Source organism: Macaca nemestrina, chromosome 16 (genome assembly GCF_043159975.1).
Source record: "Macaca nemestrina isolate mMacNem1 chromosome 16, mMacNem.hap1, whole genome shotgun sequence".
Taxonomy (NCBI): domain Eukaryota; kingdom Metazoa; phylum Chordata; class Mammalia; order Primates; family Cercopithecidae; genus Macaca; species Macaca nemestrina.
This window is the reverse complement of record NC_092140.1, coordinates 2,251,009-2,267,597: the sequence shown is the minus strand read 5'-3', so window position 1 is coordinate 2,267,597 and position 16,589 is coordinate 2,251,009. Positions and strand designations below refer to the sequence as shown.

The 16,589-nt window shown below is 52.3% G+C and overlaps 1 protein-coding gene across 7 annotated transcripts in view; it reads left to right on the top strand.

Moving 5' to 3' along the window:
- LOC105485285 (homeobox-like protein HDP1) overlaps window positions 1–16,589 on the top strand; it is a 454,750-nt gene that overhangs the window by 405,465 nt on the left and 32,696 nt on the right. Inside the window, exon 3 of one of the 7 annotated variants that reach the window (XR_011614576.1) lies at window positions 9,740–10,102. The exons of the other annotated variants lie outside the window; for them this stretch is intronic. The gene's annotated coding sequence lies outside the window, so the exon portion shown is untranslated. Of the gene's footprint in view, window positions 1–9,739; window positions 10,103–16,589 lie in introns of those variants that run through there. 7 annotated transcript variants of the gene reach the window in all.

Genomic DNA, 16,589 nt, shown 5'->3' with positions numbered 1-16,589 from the left:
AGCCTCCAGCACGCGGATTTGGGGAGCTGGAGAAAGCTGATTAGCTATTCAGGGAGAATAATCTTATTGAGAGTAGTAAGAGCTGCATGAAGAACGCGCTTCCCTTCCCAGGAACAATCTCCTCATTATGTTGTCAAGCTTGCCGTTGAGTTCCCCCCTGTGCCATTAAGAAACCGTTTTCCATGTTAAGAAAGCGATTTCCAGATTGTGATGCTGTTTGCTGATTTTTTTTTATTGTTTAAAGAATCTGTATTATCAAACCAAACATTAAAAAATGACTCATGTGCATCTTAATTACTTGCAGTGAGGCACGGCCGGACGGGTGGGTGGGGAGGAAGGGGTGCGAGGGGCGCCCGTGGCCAGGCGGGGAAGATTAGAATTCCACATCAGCGCGCAACACTTTCACCTCTGCGCGAAATGCAGTTGCAGATCGATAAGGCTCGATGGGCGAGGAGCGGGCGGAGAGGCGGTGCAGCTGCAGGCTCCTGAGTGTGGCCAACTTTTCCGCCCCGTCGATGTTCTCCGTGGAGCAGGAGACACGAGAAGCCTGAGCTGTGCACACGCCTGCCCTCCTGGACCCCTCTCCTGGCTGGAAAGGGAAGAATCCGCGTAACAGGAAACGGGTCCTCCACCGCGAGGGGCCCCCAGGGGTGTGAGCGGCCCCCCAGGCCCGCCCCGCCTCTCGTGGGAAGGCATGAGGGCGGCTGGGCTGGCATTGTTCTTTACTGGCGGGCACGGTGTCTTCCAGCCGTGGCGGACCGGCTAATTTAAATAATGAACAGGAAGGAGCTTTTTCTTAATCTCTGCACGCACCAGGGCACGAGGCGTGGGTGTCACAAGGTTTCATGATAACGATTCCCATCAAAACGAGCACCGCTGACGCCACAGCCCGTGCCCCACGCGGCGCGCACAGCAGTCGGGAGCGGACGCGCCCGCTAGGGCCGCACGTGCTCCTCCTGGTGACTCGGTCTGCGTTGCCTTCACCACCGTGGGGCCTTCAGGCTGATTCTGGCAGATCCTGTAGTTAAGCAATTTGGAATGAATGTGTTTGGGAGCTTTGTCGTGAAACCTCAGGTGTGTTTTGCAGAAGTGGGGATGACTGAAGGGCTTCTTTCTTAGGTAGCAACCTGCATGATAAGGTGACTCCGTCTTATCCAAAAACGAAAGTCAGTTTCAAGCTTAGACTGCATTTGCTGGTAGCTTCTGCTTTTTGGAATGTTCCACCAAATACCCAACAGCTCCGAAATAGGCCGTCAGTGATCTGCCCCTCCCGGCCCTTCCTGGGCAGGTGGCTGGCCACAGCAGAGCTTCACCAGCCTTGGTGTGACTGGCAGGTGGGGGCCTCAACCTCCAGCAATGGAAACTCTCATGCTTCCTCAGCTGACTCCAACATCACTTCACCGTAGACACAGTGCTGGGTGCCCGGCACCCAAGTGACAAGGCGGGTGCGCACCTTTCCTCGTGAAGAGCTTATCTACCGGTGGCAACAGCACTATGAGGGAGCGAGTGTGCCTGCCTGCGTCTGCAGGGGTGTCAGGGCGTCCTGGGGAAGGAAGGCTGCCTGGGAGACAGGGATGGAATGTTCTAGTTGTGGAGACCAAGTGAGCTGCTTTATAGGACACTGGAGGAGATTTACACGGCCCAGTGCCTCATCTGCACTTCCCTTAAGAGCTGTAGGAAGCCCCAAAATAGAGCCTTGGATAGTTTTCATTGGCTTAGGGTGTTGGTGCTGGAGAGGGAAGCCTGGGAGAGGGGCCTGGCGACCGCCACCCCGGCCCAGGCCACAGAGATGGAGCTCCTGGTACTGCCCAGGGAAGGAAGGGGGTGGACTTTGGAATAGGATGGCCCCGATGTGGTGTCAGGCTGGGTGTCCAGAATCAGGGTCCAGGCAGCCTCTCCAGTCTCTGCCCAGAGCAATGTGCAGAGTCTTTGGCTGGGGCGCAGCAGGGGACAACAGCCTCGATGTGATGGGATGCGAGACTCACCAACGGTGACCTCCTCGGTGTGACCCTACAAGAACTTACTGCATGATTATTAGGGCCAGACCCTGCAGCAGGCATTAAGGAAACAAATACTAATAAAGTGTGTTTGTGTGTGTTCAGGAGGTTGGAAGTAAAGCTTCCTAGGCAGGTGTCAGTGGAGGCAGAACTGAGCCACCTTGAGCATGGGCTCTGCTGCTCTGAACCTGGGCTCCTGATGACAAAGAACAGTAAGCATTTATTGCAGGGTTGTTGGGAGGCTTAGAAGAAAGTGCCTAGCGCATAGTAGGTGATGAATAATTGTGCATTTTCTTTAATGATTGTGCATTCTTCTTTCAGCATGCTCACAGTCTGAAAGCACCGCCTAAATGCTGATTTCCATTTTATTTCTTTGCTCTCTCTCTCTCTCTCTCTTTCTTTTTTTTTTTTTTTTTTTTTTTTAAGACAGGGTCTTACTCTGTCACCCAAGCTGGAATGCAGTGGCACAATCATAGCTCACTGATACCTCAAACTCCTGGGCAATCCTCCCACCTCGACCTCCCAAACTGCTGGGATTTTAGGCATCAACCACCGCCCCCAGCCAGTTTTGTTTGTTTTGAATGACAGTATATGCACAAAACTCAAAAGGTGCAGGAGGGAACCTCCTGGAAGTGTGTCTTCTGATTTGTCAATTTGTGAAGCTGAGCCCCTTTCTCTTTTTTAATTGGGGGTTCGGACAGAAAGTCAGGCAGGGGCCTTACTGCACATTGAAACCCGAACCTGGATGGGAAGGACACTCCCCCCGCAACGTCCCATCGTCTGGTGGTATGACTCAGCTGTAGGCTACCTGTCAGTCTCCTGCTGATAGATTTCTTTCAATATTGTACATTTACCCAATGCTGCAATGGGTATCTTTGAACATGTACATCTTGCACATGAGTCAGTATATGCAAAAGATAAATTTCCTGAAGTGCAATTTTGGATGAAAAGGAATGTTGCATTGATAGGTAATTCACAAATGGCTCTCTGTAGGTTCTGTTCTAATACATGCTCTGTCAGACACTGTAAGAAAGTCCATCTCCTACCCCCCACCTCCTTACCAACCCAGTAGCCACCCAGTTTTTTTTTTATCTCTGCCCACTTGAGGGGCAAGTCAATGGAATCTTGCTGTAGTTTTAATTTGAGTTTCTCTTTTTATGAGTAAAGTTGAGTTTTCTGTGAAGGAGACATTTGTATTTCCTTTTCTGCGAACTGTCTGCTTGTATTCCTTGGCAATACACTCTGTTAGATGGCTGGCCTTTTGCTTATTGATTTGAGAAAGTTCTTTATCTACTAGACAAATTAGCACTTTATACTATGAATTCAAATACTTTGATCTAGTTAGTAATTTATCTTTTCTCTGTCTCTATTCCTTTTCATAACTCAAAATTTCAAATTTTTATGTTAAGTTAGGCAAAGATTTCTTAGACATGACACCAAAAGAAAAAAAAATGATAAACTGAATGTCATCAAAATTAAGAACTTCTGGCCTTCAAAAGATACTGTTCAGACAATATAAAGACAAGCTACAGCCTGGGAGAAAATATTTGCAAATCGTATATCTGATAAAAAAGACTTGCATCTAGAATATGTGAAAAACTCTTAAACTCAATGATAAAAAGACAAATGAGTCAACAAAAAGTGGGCAAGAGATTTCAGTAGACGGTTCACAGATGTGTAAAGAAGATGTAATCATGGCAACGTGGCCTTCAAAGGATGCTCAGCATCGTTAGTCACTAGGAAGATGCAGATAAAAACCACAGCAAGATACCACTGCACCCACCAGCATGGCTACAATAATAATGATAAACATAAAACAGGCAATAACAGTGTTGGTGAGGATGTGAAGAAATTAGAACCCTCACAAGCTGATGATGGAGATGGAAAATGTGGCAGCCACTTGCGAAACTCCTCAGCAATTTCTCTAACACGTTGAATAGAACTTATCACATGGCCCAACAATTCCAAAGGCCCCCTAGGCATGGCGCTCAGACAGACCAAGAGGAATGAAGACACATGTCCATACAGTGACAAATGCATAATGTTCACAGCAGCCCAAATTGCAAAGTACCCAAATGTCCATCGACAGATAACTGGATAAACAAATGGAGGTATATCTGTGTAGTAGAATGCTACTCAGGAATGAAAAGGAACATACTAATGATACTCGCAACAACATGGATACGTCTCCAAATAGTTCTACTGAGTGAAAGAAATAAGACAAGATAGAGTACACACTGTGTGATTTTGTTCACAGAATATTCTAGAGAAAGCAAACTAGTCAGTAGTGACAGAAAGCAGACCAGAGTGGGCCTGGGGTGGGGGCGCAGGGTGGGGCGGGGTTGGAGAGATAGGTTACAAAGGGCAGGAGCTATGGGGAGTGGCAGATGGGTTTGTTATCTTGATTGCAATGGTGGTTTGACAAGTGTAGACATATGTAAAAACTATCAAATCATTTACTTTATATATGTAAGGGCTACTGGACAGCAAATACACCTCAATAAAGCTGTTCAAAAAATGAGAACTATATATGTGAAGTAGCAATCTTTTGTTTTATGGATGCTAGGTTTTATGATTTTTTCCTCACTCCAATTATGAAAAAAATTCTACCCTCTTTTCCTTCTAGTGTTTTCTGTAAGGCTAGGCAAAGATTTCTTAAGTATGACATCTAAGATTATTTCATTGTTTACATGTATAATTGTTTCCTCTAAAATTTGTTTGGGTATATGGTGCAAACTAGAAATCTAGCTTATTTTCTCCCAGTTGGGCTGATATCACTGCTTGAAAACATTGATCTTTTCTTCACTTGTTTAAAATGTCATCTTTATCAGATAGTAAATTCTTGTGTATATTTGCTGCTGTTTTTGGACTTTCTTTTTTTTATACTTTTGTCTATTTTTGTTCCAATACCACATTGTTTTAACTATTGTAGCTTTTACAATATGCTCTGGCTGGGCGCAGTGGCTTATGCCTGTAATCCTAGCACTTTGGGAGGCCGATGAGGGTGGATCGCCTGAGGTCAGGAGTTCGAGACCAGCCTGGCCAACATGGTGAAACCCCATCTCTACTAAAAGTACAATAATTAGCCAGCTGTGGTTGTGGGTGCCTGTAACCCCAGCTACTCGGGAGGCTGAGACACGAGAATTGCTTGAACCCGGGAGGCAGAGTTTGCAGTGAGCCGAGATCATGCCACTACACTCCAGCCCGGGCAACAGAGTGAGATTGTGTCTCAAAAAAATAATAATGATTATAATTTTATATATATATATGGGCAATAGAGTGAGATTCTGTCTCAAAAAAAATTATAATTTTATATATATATATATGCTCCAATGTTTAGTATGCTAAGGGAAAATCATTTTTACTAATTTTAATTTTCAGAATCTCTCTGTTTTTGCTGACTTACTTTTCTATGTGAAATTCAGAAGCAACATATTTTAGTTAGACGCTTCTCCTTGGCTTTCTTGAAAGGTCGTATTACATTGAGTGCATTAAATGGTAAAGATGATCTCACAGATGACGGGTAGCTTCATAATCTTGTTTGTGGTGAGTGGATTCAAAGTCCTCTCTTCTGGCCGTTTTGAAGTGTGTATTGCATCATTGTTAAGCGTCACCCTGACATGCCACGGATCCTCAGGACTCACCGGCCCCACATAACTGCGACTTGGTCCCCATCCAGCAGCCTCTGTCACACCTCCCTCCACCTCTCTGCTCTGTGTTGCCTGGAACCTCAGATCCCAAGGGCAGCTCTTGCTTTCCAGGGGCCTCGTGGTGTGAGGAGTGGTAGAAAGTGACTGTAGAGGAGGCCCTGGATGCTCACAATGTTGGAGCTGAAAGAGACCTGCCTCGTCCAGAATTGAGAAGAAGGTGAACCAGGAGAAAAGAGATCCTAACCTCAAGTGGTTCCATCCAAGATAGGGCCGGGCGGAGGGTCTGGGCTGTAGGGGACAGTGGTGGGCAGGCATCCGTCGACCCTTCCAGTGTCCGGGCTCAGGAGAAGCTCCAGAGCAAACTGGCCTCATCCTTGGCCAAGCTATCCTCTACTCCCTCCATGACGCCCCCCTCCCTCCACCGCGACCCCCTCCCTCCACCGCGACCCCTCCCTCCACCGTGACCCCCTCCCTCCACCGCGACCCCCTCCCTCCACCGCGACCCCCCTCCCTCCACCGCGACCCCCTCCCTCCACCGCGACCCCCTCCCTCCATCACTTGTGTGTTGTTTTTCTGTTGTTGCTTCCCCGGGGCACTGTCTACACCCACTGATGGAAAACCTCACAGTAAGGGCAATTGGAGGTGACTTCCACTGGGCCAGAAAGACAGATCCCAGGGCCTTCCTCTGTGCTTACAATAACGGACAGCATTTATCTACACCTGAGTACATGTGAGTCATTCTGTTTAGCTCATTCGGTATCTCCTCAAGTCTGTGAGGCGGGCACGACCGCTGTCCTCATTTTACAGATGAGGAAACTGAGACACGGAGAGGTGAAATGACCAGTAGTTGAGTTGGATTTGAACTCAAGCATTTTAGGCCCAGGATCCACTCATCAGAAAGGTTTTGATCCATTATCACCCATTTAAAGTAGCAGAAGGAAAGGTTCTGAGGCTGACCAGGGGCAGGTGAGCATAGCAGCCAGTGTGCTTGGTGCTTAGAGTCTCGGAGGCGGCCTTTCTGGGGAGGTGGCGGAAGCAGCAGCGGGTGGCCTGCCCCTCACAACTAGAGTGGTCCGGTGCGATGGCTCTGCAGGGCTCATAGCAGCCTCTGTGTCCCCGTATCCTTTTTCCATTTATGGACTTACTTTTTTTCATTGCTCCAGGAATTGACCTGGGAGTGGATCCGCTCAGCAACGTAATGAACAACGAAATGAGCCAGCTATTTTCTGCAAATGGGGACTCTATGGGGTAGAGGTAAAGAGTGCAGAAGCCAGGCAGGAGTGGATGGGGACCAGCTTGATTTCCCTGCGTGCTGTACCGTGTGGACCCAGCCTGGGATGGGCAAGCAGGATGGGGTGGGGAAACTATAGCCGGGGAGACAAGGAGATCCCTTTCACCTTTGCCAGGGCTTTGCCTATTCTAAGAAGTGGTCTTCCTGAATACAGAAAGCTAAAAAGAAGGAAAGGAAAAGAAAATAATTGGATCAGAACAAAACCAGACCCTTCTAATTCTCAGAATTGCTGAAACGTCTCAGAAGGTCTCACCAGGCACAGTTCTAATTAATAAGGCATTACACATCATTTCTAGTAGCGCTAATCTTGCCCCATGCTATGAAAACCCTGGTTATATAAAGCTCTCAGAGTAAGAAGAGGAGGAGAGGTGAAAAGCTCCGTTTTCATACCCTGTCCTCATCGCCCGTAGAACGCAGATGCTCCCCACAGCCACACTCAGCATCACGGAGGCACAGTGTGGCTTCTCCGAGGGCTGGCACCCTCGTGCCTTGCTCTGGGAATGTTTGCTTTGAAAGCTGCAGAATCTGATGAAGTGGAGCTTCCTAGATGGTCGAGCCCTCATTCCCTCACTCCCTGACACTCTCTGAAGCACATCCACTCCATCATGTCTCTATCCCTTACAGGGAGGAATGAAGGGAGTGAATTAAGTGGATGCAGTGTCTGTCTTTTGTGAGCTGCCAGGTCGTGGATCCCAGGTTCTCCTCCATGGGTGAGAACCACAGGAGGGTAGAGGTTGGAGGCTCACGGAGACCTTGGGAAGTCCTTAGACGCCGCGTCTTGTTGCCTGGAGCAGAGGGAACCTGCAGAACCTCCAGGCAGTGCTGGAGCAGAGGGAACCTGCAGAACCTCCAGGCAGTGCTGCACCAGGCACCGTCCACTCCTCCCACCAGCTCCTGGGTGCTGTTGCTATTCCTTCCAGCCCATCAAGGCTTGTTCATCATGAGTGCTCCACAAAGACGTCACTGGCTGGGAGGACAGAGGCCTTGGCCATGACCACTGCCTGTGTGGCTTCACCTCTTTGAGCTGATTCTTCTGTGGAAAGGCTTCATCCCATCCACCCTGCGTTTCTCTCCAAGTCGTGGGAGCTTCCACAAGGCTGGGGTGGGTGAAAACACTCCATAAACCAGAAGGTTCCAAACAAGGCCAAGGCAAGCCTTGATCTTTTGCCTGAGGCGTGTACTGAAGTTTCCTGGGAGAGCTCCTGCGTCTCCCCAGATCTCACAAGAATTCACTCGCTGTTTCACGGACAGAACCAAGGGATGGCACTAAACCGTTCATGAGAAATCCAGTCCATAATCCAGTCACCTCCCACCAGGCCCCACCTCCAACACTGGGGATTACTTTTCAACCCAGGCTTTAGAGGGGACGATGTCCAAGCTATATCATCAGTGGCCCTGGTGGCTTTCGTGGGTGAAATATCAGCCCGGAAGCGTCTGTGCTCACCCATCTGCTCCAGCGACCCCTCCTCAGTCAGCTCCCTCAACCCCCACGACCCGGGTGTCCTCGCCCCTCTCCGCTTTCCTTTCCCGTGGAGCACCCATCCCCACAGGCGAACATGCCTGTGGCTTCTCTACAGGGAAGGATGCATTTCCTGGACAGAACATAAGCTCCAAGAGGGCAGAGGGTTCCGCTGGTGTCCCTGGAAGTGACAGGATCACTGGTATCTGCAGGCGCCTGATAAAGATTGTTAAAGAAAAAGATGGAGGCAGGAATGGGAGGCAGAAAAGAGAAGGAAGGAGAGGAGGGAGGGAGAATAAAGAGGAGGAAGGGAGGAGGGAGGGAAGAAGGAGGGAGGGACGAAGAGGTGGGAGGAGAGGAGGGAGAAGAGAAGAGAGGAGGGAGGGAGGAAGGAGGGGAGGTGGGAGGAGAGGAGGGAAGAGGAAAAAAGGGAGAGAGGAAGAAGGGAGGGAGGGAAGAGGGAGGGAAGGAGGAGGGGGAGAAGGAGGAAGAAGAGAGGGAGGGAGGAGAGGAGAGAGGAGGGAGGAGGGGAGAGGAGGGAGAAAGGGGAGAGGGAGGGAGGGAGGAGGGAGGGAGCAGAGGGCAGCATCTCAGGGGCCAGGCTGGTCGTACCACACCACAGGGGCCTCATGGGAGCAGCTACGCATCAGTGCCCTGAGTGTCAGCCCATTTCAGGGTTCAAGTTCATCGACTCCATCAGGGGACTCCAGTGTGCAATTACAGTCAGAAGTGCTTTTCACTAAGGTACATAATGATTCCTGCTGAGAATGTAATTAAAATGTTGTGGTAGTTTAAAAATAATACTCTATTAGGATAATACACCAAAATGGCTAATTCAGAATGAGTGCTTCCTGCTTTGATTGCGCGACGGTGAGTTCTGTGCCTCAAATACTTTCATCTAAAACACGATGTATATAAATACATCACTCGGCTGTGCACTGGACTCTGGGCGGTGACATTTGAGAATTTCTTTGCGCCACAGAAGTGTCTGAGACCAGTATCTCGTGCTGACTCTGGTTTTTGAAGTTCTGGCCTTGGATGCTGCGGAGATCCTCTAAATATCATCTCTGGATGGTCCCTGCAAAGATCGGGGCTGGACACCTGCCTGGCAACCTTTGCCTCTGTCCTCTGCAAATTGCATGGGTCAGAATTCTGAGTTCCGAAAGTGCACAAAGCCTGCCTGCGAGGGTGAGGAAGGGTCTCCAAGCCCCTCTGGAGCAGTCCCGGCAAGCAGACGGGCAGTTTGTGCCCAGACCCCTGCCTCCCTCAGGCTCGAGCAGGACAGGTGGGATCTGTCCCAGGACATAAAAACCTGACATTTGCTTCTCTTACTCCTTACAAGGTCTTGAAACAATGATTCTCTGACCAGCACTGGCTGTAGTGACGAACACGCGCTGAGACCTTACTCCAGTCCAGGCTGTGACATGGCTGCGTGAGCACTGTCCCGTGGCCGGGCACAGACACAATTGCTGTGCTCTCCTGAGAGTTTCCGACTGGGGAGGTCTGGAGAGGCCAGGGGTAGGGTCTGCAGTTCCAGTGACCACCCGATGGAGGTCCAGGCTGCTGGTCGGGAGCCCCCGGAGAACCTGCTGCCCACACAGCCGCTGTGAGACTCCCTCTAAACTGAGGACGCACCCAGGCCTCGTAGGGCCCTGTGGAAGTTAGTATTGTTATTCCTTTGTGCTAATAAAAAAATAAAATAAAAAGGACAAAGAGTAGGTTGGGAACGTGCTCAGGCTCCCACACTGCACCTGACTCCCGGGCCTGAGTCCTCACTTGGCACCCTGCACGTGGGCTGAGCATTTCACATGAGCGAGGCTGTGTCCCGGGCCAGAGCTGCACGGCTGCTGCAGGGGCTTCCCAGGGTGGTAGCCCCAAGGCTCCACAGGCCAGGAGGCTGAGGCAGCAGAAACGGACTCCCTGCAGTTCTAGAGGCGAGAAGTCCAAACTCCAGGGGTAGACAGGCTGGTTCCTTCTGAGGTCCTGCCAGGAACCTGCTCCAGCCTCTGATGGTGCTGACATTCCCAGTGGTCCTCGGCTTGTAGGAGGGTCACCCCCTCTCCGCCTCTCTCATCCCGTGTGTGGCCTCTCCCTGGGTGCCCATCTCTGTGTCTCCACCTCCTCCTCCCATGACACCAGTTCTGTGGGGCTGGGGCTCTCCTACTGCAGGATGACCTCGTCTTCACTTTACTAATGGTATCAGCAACCACCACATCACCAAATAGGGGTGCATTCTGAGGTGGTGGAGAGTACAGTTCACCCCAACACACCACTGGCCCCTAAGCCCTCCTCGCCTCCCCCACCTGCACCTCCACTGGCCCCTAAGCCCTCCTCGCCTCCCCACCTGCACCTCCACTGGCCCCTAAGCCCTCCTCGCCTCCCCCACCTGCACCTCCACTGGCCCCTAAGCCTTCCTCGCCTCCCCCACCTGCACCTCCACTGGCCCCTAAGCCTTCCTCACCTTCCCTGCCCATGTCCCACCACAGCACTGCACAGAGAGGAGGGGTTGGTGCGAGGTCCCCACCAGCTGGTCTGGGCCTGCCCTTCCTCCCTGCCCTCCCTTCTCCACCATGAAATTTGGAGCCTGGGCTCCAGGGAGGGGGCTTGGCAGCGATGCCCGGGCCTTCCCATGTTTAAGCCCCTGCTGAACTCTCTCCTGGGATCCAGGAGGAAGCCAAGGAGAAATCCGTGACCTTGAAATCCTCCTGGTGCCCATCCTTTCCTTGGTCAGGACGAGTGGGCAGCCCAGGATGAGGCCCGGAATCAAGCCGAGGGTGGCAGCCGGCTGCCGTCTGGTGTAAGTCCTGGTCTCGTCCGGGCTCTGGGGGATTCGTCATCCTCAGAAGCCAGCTCCCTGGGGTGCAGGACTGAGGTTGCTGCTTCTCCTCGCTGATTGCCAGCCTGGGTCGCCCTCAGCAGCTGGAGGCCAGGCATGTGGCTCCCACAGCCGGGCAGCCTCCCCACCACCCAGGAGTCTCTCCTCATGTTACATGGTGGCCGCCCAGCTCGGTACATACTCAGGCCTGATCTCGAGAGTGACGTCTGCCTGCAGTTCTCTCAGTTCTGCATGGGGGGCTCCTTGTGGACCCCCTGGAGTCCTGCCTCCTGGGGCTTGAGCTGTGCTGAGAAGGAAGCCATGAGAGTGTCCCAGGATGGGCTGGGAGAGGGGCCAGGAAAGCAGAGGAAAGATGGTGACTCTTCTGTTTATTTATGTAGTAAGAAGCCTCCAGCCGCACTCTAAGCAAGCTGCTTTCCTCTTAAACCTTGGTCTCCTTGTCTGTTAAACGGGGCGTGACTCCCTCGAGGGTGCTGGGAGTGTGAGATCATGTCCCTGAATCACAGGTCTCACGGTGAGACTCGCTGCTTAACCTCGGTCTCCTTGTCTGTGAAATGGGGCGTGACTCCCTCGGGGGTGCTAGGAGTGTGAGATCATGTCCTGTGAATCACGGGGTTCACGACGGGACTCACTGAACACTCATGGCTGTCGTTTCCATGAACACCCCTCGGTGCTGCCCTGGACCTCAGCATGAACGAGGGAGCAGAGGCCCCCACGTGAACGTGAACATGGTGCCCAGTGTGGCCCACCTGTGGCCAAGGCCACAAGGAGCACAGGAGCTGGGGGTCACCTTCCCGATTTCCCTCTGGAAGTCCTGACTGGAGACCCGCGTTGCTGACATCTGGGCTGTGTGTTGACTGCATTACTGTGGGGGTCTTGAGACCTCGTGCCTGAGGCTCTGCACACGGGGTGGCCCCTCTGCACCTGCTGTCAGACGGAGCTCCCTGCATAAGCTCTCCGGCCCCACTGGTCACCTGCTCCCATGCAGCCTTCACAGCAGAGCAGAGGTGGCCAGGGTCCAACCTCAGTCTCTGATGACCACGTCCGCCGCCAGCATTTTCCATCACCCCGGGGCGCTACGCTTCAGCGTGCCCATTGGTGACTGGCGGGTCCATGTCCACAGCCCCCTTGCTTCTCCCCCACCCTTTTAATTTTGATTTAATTTCCACACCTCCCCACCCGCCACCTCCACCACACACCCGTGTGTGATTGGATTATGGGCCCATTCCACTGAGGTTTCTGTTTTCCTTGCTAGACGCCCAACACAATATCTTCTTTCCTGTTCTTCTTTCTTTTTCTCTTCAAGTTAAAATGTACACATATCGAAATAAATCTTAGCTTTAAAGGTTTTGCGGAGACACTCCTGAAATGTGTGTCCCGTTGTGACACAGAACAGTTCCACTGCCCAGGAGACACTTTCTACTTCTCCCCCACGGGTCCCTGCCACCCCCAGGAAGCCGCTGTTGTGATTTTGTTCCCTCGGAAGAGTCGGCCCCCCTCGACTGTCGTGGGAATGGGACCTGCACTGCATGCACCTGCGGCCGGGTCCTGCCGCTCCGTGTGTCTGGAATTCACTCTGGCGGTTAGCAGAGCAGTGGCTTGAGCTGTTTTACTGCTGAGCGCCATCCTGTCGCTCCCACACACCACCTTCTGTTTGCCATTCACCTGTTTTGTTTTGTTTTGTTGAGACAGAGTCTCACTCTGTCGCCAGGCTGGAGTGCTGTGGCCGGATCTCAGCTCACTGCAACCTCCGCCTCCCGGGTTCAAGCGATTCTCCTGCCTCAGCCTCCTGTTAATGGACAGTTTGGTTGTTTGAGGACTTGAGTTATTGTTCAGAAAGCAGCTATGCCTCTTCGTGCACAAGCATTTTATCGACCGACGTACAGACCAGTATTTTCCTTCCCTTGGATGACACCCAAGAACAGAATTGCCCAAGGCCAGGCACATGTTGACTTTGTGCAAAACCGCCCACGGGGTTGCCCACTGGTGCCCAAACTGGAGGGTTTGGGCCCCTCCACATCTCTGCTGATACTTGGCACTTTCCGTCTGTGTAATTTTAGACATTCTAGAGGGTGTGTGGCAGTATCTCGTTCTGGCTTTACTTTCCATTTTCTTGATGACATATGATAACAGCAGTTTCTGAAGACCTTCAAAAGCATCTGACAAAAGCTACGACTTAAAATCTCCAAGAGGTTTAGAGCGTGTGTGGGTGAAGAATCGAGCCCCTAAGCTGCAGCCCCTCTCCGTGCCCACTCTGGGCGCCCAGGTGTGGACAGGATTCTCCCCTGCTGCGGGTGCTGACGGCTCTGCCAGGTCCCCTGTGCCAATATTGACCAGAGAACTCTGTGTGGCGGGCGCTGGGCCAGCCCCACACTCCTGGCCCACAGCACTGGGCCCATAATCCAACGCTGGTGTGTCAGCACCATTATCTCAGCCTCTTTATTTCAGAGCTTCTTGTTCTCATACTGCTGAATTCTCTCAGAGAAAAGAAAGAAAAAGTCCTTGCTAGGTGGACGGAGCCTCCCCGGAACCAGCACCCTCACCGGCACCCTCGTTGGCAGGCACTAATGAGCTCCCGGGGTTTCAGGCTCAGCAGAGCAGGGGAGACTAAGGAAGGGGTCTGCCAGGTCATGGTCACCCTTCGCCAGCAAGCACACCAGGAGAAGAAACCGTGAGGCTGGTGCCAGAGAGAAGCCCACCTTGAGGTACCCGGGCACCCCCTTCCTCATCTCCCTGGCACCCAGTCAGCCTGGCTGTGGCGGGGGTGGTGAGCTGGGCCTCGCCTTGGGCATCCAGTGTGGCCTTGTCTCCAGCAGCAGCTGGAACTCCTGGAAGACAGAGGAAGTGCTGTGTTGCCCGTCTCCGCACTCACCTCCTGGGAGAGAGGAAGTGGCGAGATCTCGGCTCACTGCAAGCTCGGCCTCCCGGATTCAAGCGATTCTCCTGCCTCAGCCTCCCAAGTAGCTGGGACTACAGGCATCCGCCACCATGCCCAGGTGATTTTTGTATTTTTAGTAGAGATGGGGTTTCACCATGTTGGCCAGGCTGGTCTCGAACTCCTGACCTCAGATGATCCGCCCGCCTCGGCCTCCCACAGTGCTGGGATTGCAGGCCTGAGCCACCGCGCCCGGCCTTACTGGTTACTTGGAAATCATTCATTCACACACCCGAGGTAGGTCGAGAAGACTGATGTTCTAGGAGGCGTGAGTAGAAATCACGGGGTCGGTGGGCTGTGACCTCTGGTCATCTGCCTTGCTGCAGCCCTGTCATGGTGGTGGCACTGACCGTGTGTGAGAGGAGCATATGCTCAGGACACTTCCATCCCAGACAGAGAGAAACAGAACCACGAGAACGTCCAAGCCAGGGCCACTGTGGTCAGTGCACATGCCCTGGGGCCTGAAGGGCAGGACATGTGGGGTGGGTCCAGGGAGGGTATGGGGCAGGGACTCGGAATTACGGAGGGGCTGCCCTGCTCTGCCAGATAGCTGGGGGAAGGGAGGCAGATTCTAGGTAAAAAGTGATGTTTATAATAGCTTCACAGCCCAGGCACTTCTGTCCAATGGATGGAGAACAGTTTGCAAAAAAATAGCCTTCAGGCCAGCGGTCACCTCTGAGCTGTCAGCAAGATTCCGTTTCCCACTATCCCCCGCCCCCATCCTGCCCACACCTGCTGTGCTTTCTCCAGACTGGCCCAGCAGGTTCCGTTCCTCTGTGTTTCTTCTCCGTGTGTGTCTGGTCTCATCCCCTTGGCCTCCCTGGAAAATGCCACCAGCCCAGCCTGACACTCAGACATCTCTAGGCGCATGGTGGAGGGACCGGGGAATTGTTGCCAGGCTCGTTATTTCTGAAAAGAGCTTTCACTCCTGGGGCGGCCGGGCTGACCACAGAAGCCTGCGCGTGGCACGGTAGAGCAGACCAAGACAGAGGGCCGTGGCCATTCCGCTATCCCGGCCGGTGCTCTGTGGATACAGAGGGCATTCGTGTGTTTTATTTCTGTCTGCTTTGTCTTGAACGGAGAATTTCTGGGTTCGGTTTTGATTTGTTTTGAAGACGAATGTAGAAAGAAGGAAAAATCAGAGGTCAGAAAAGATGGAGGCCAGTCCGCCTGCCCAGCAGGCAAACTGCTGTGAAACTTATAAATATTGCACCTCGTTCTCTGTGAAGCGCGCTCTTCCGGGAGGGGGCCGTGAGTTCACGTGCACTTTCTGTGCAGTGGGGGACCGGCTGGTGCCTTCGGAGAAATCCGTTGTTAAAAGGGGGTTCTCAGGAACTGTGCAGAAATGGACTTTTTCTACCTCTTCGTGCTGATGTAACTTTAAGGAGAGTTTGGGGGATAACGGAAGAGTCTTGATCTCTCATCATTTACCTTGAAGTAAATAGAGATTTCCGTGCAGGAGCCAACTTTTTTCAACTAGCAAGTTAGCCTCTTTCCTCTGTGGAAGGGAAAGGCCATTTGACCCCAGGACACAGCCTGGAGCAGCTGTGCTGTTTTGTGGGTAGAGGGGGTGGCAAGGGTCATCGGGGCACCTTCAGGGTCAGGGTGGTGTTCAGAAATGCCATGATGTGCCTACTGCTGAGGGCAGGTGGAGCCAGAGCCACACACCAGGTTGTCCTCACCTCTGAGCCTGCCCCGCCACCGCCCCCAGCCTGTCTGCCCTGTTCTCTCACAAAAGAAAAGACCTTGCCCAGTGCCAAGGGTGGGAGCACAGCCACCTGCTCTTCATTAAGACGAGGATGACCGTCGCCATTGTCCTCACCATCATCATCATCTGCTGAGAGATGCCTGTGCTAAGCACAGCTGATCCTCACCCCAGCCAGGAAGCAGGTAGTGCCATTCTTATTTTACCACGGAGAATTGAAACTCAGAACCTTGAAGTAACTCTCCTGGGACCACACAGATTTCTGGAGCCAACTGCAGACTCGGGTCAGCCTGCGTCAGGAAAGGTTGCATTCAGTCTTCCTCCATGGACGCCCCGCCTGCCCCCGCACCCCTCCGCCTCTCCGTCCCTCCTACCCCCAATTCTCCACTTGTTGTGGGTCTTCCTAGGCTCTTTGTTGATGACAACCCCACAGAAGAGAAAAACATCCTTTAATATTTATTAATCGATGCCATCCGCAATTCAAAAAGCAGGTGAATCAGAAGGCTCGCGTTTCTCTTAGAAAAACTCATGTTTGAAATAGAATTCTTTGTTCTTTCTCTGTGGACCATGGAGCCCAGCTAGGAAGCAGGTTGGCTGAGCTTCCGCAAACACACAGGGCCTTCTGATCTGAGGGTGTGAGTCAACGAGATAATTCCACCCACTAATTGTTCATCTTTAAAGGCTGGACTACAGCTGGGAAAACATTGGCACACACA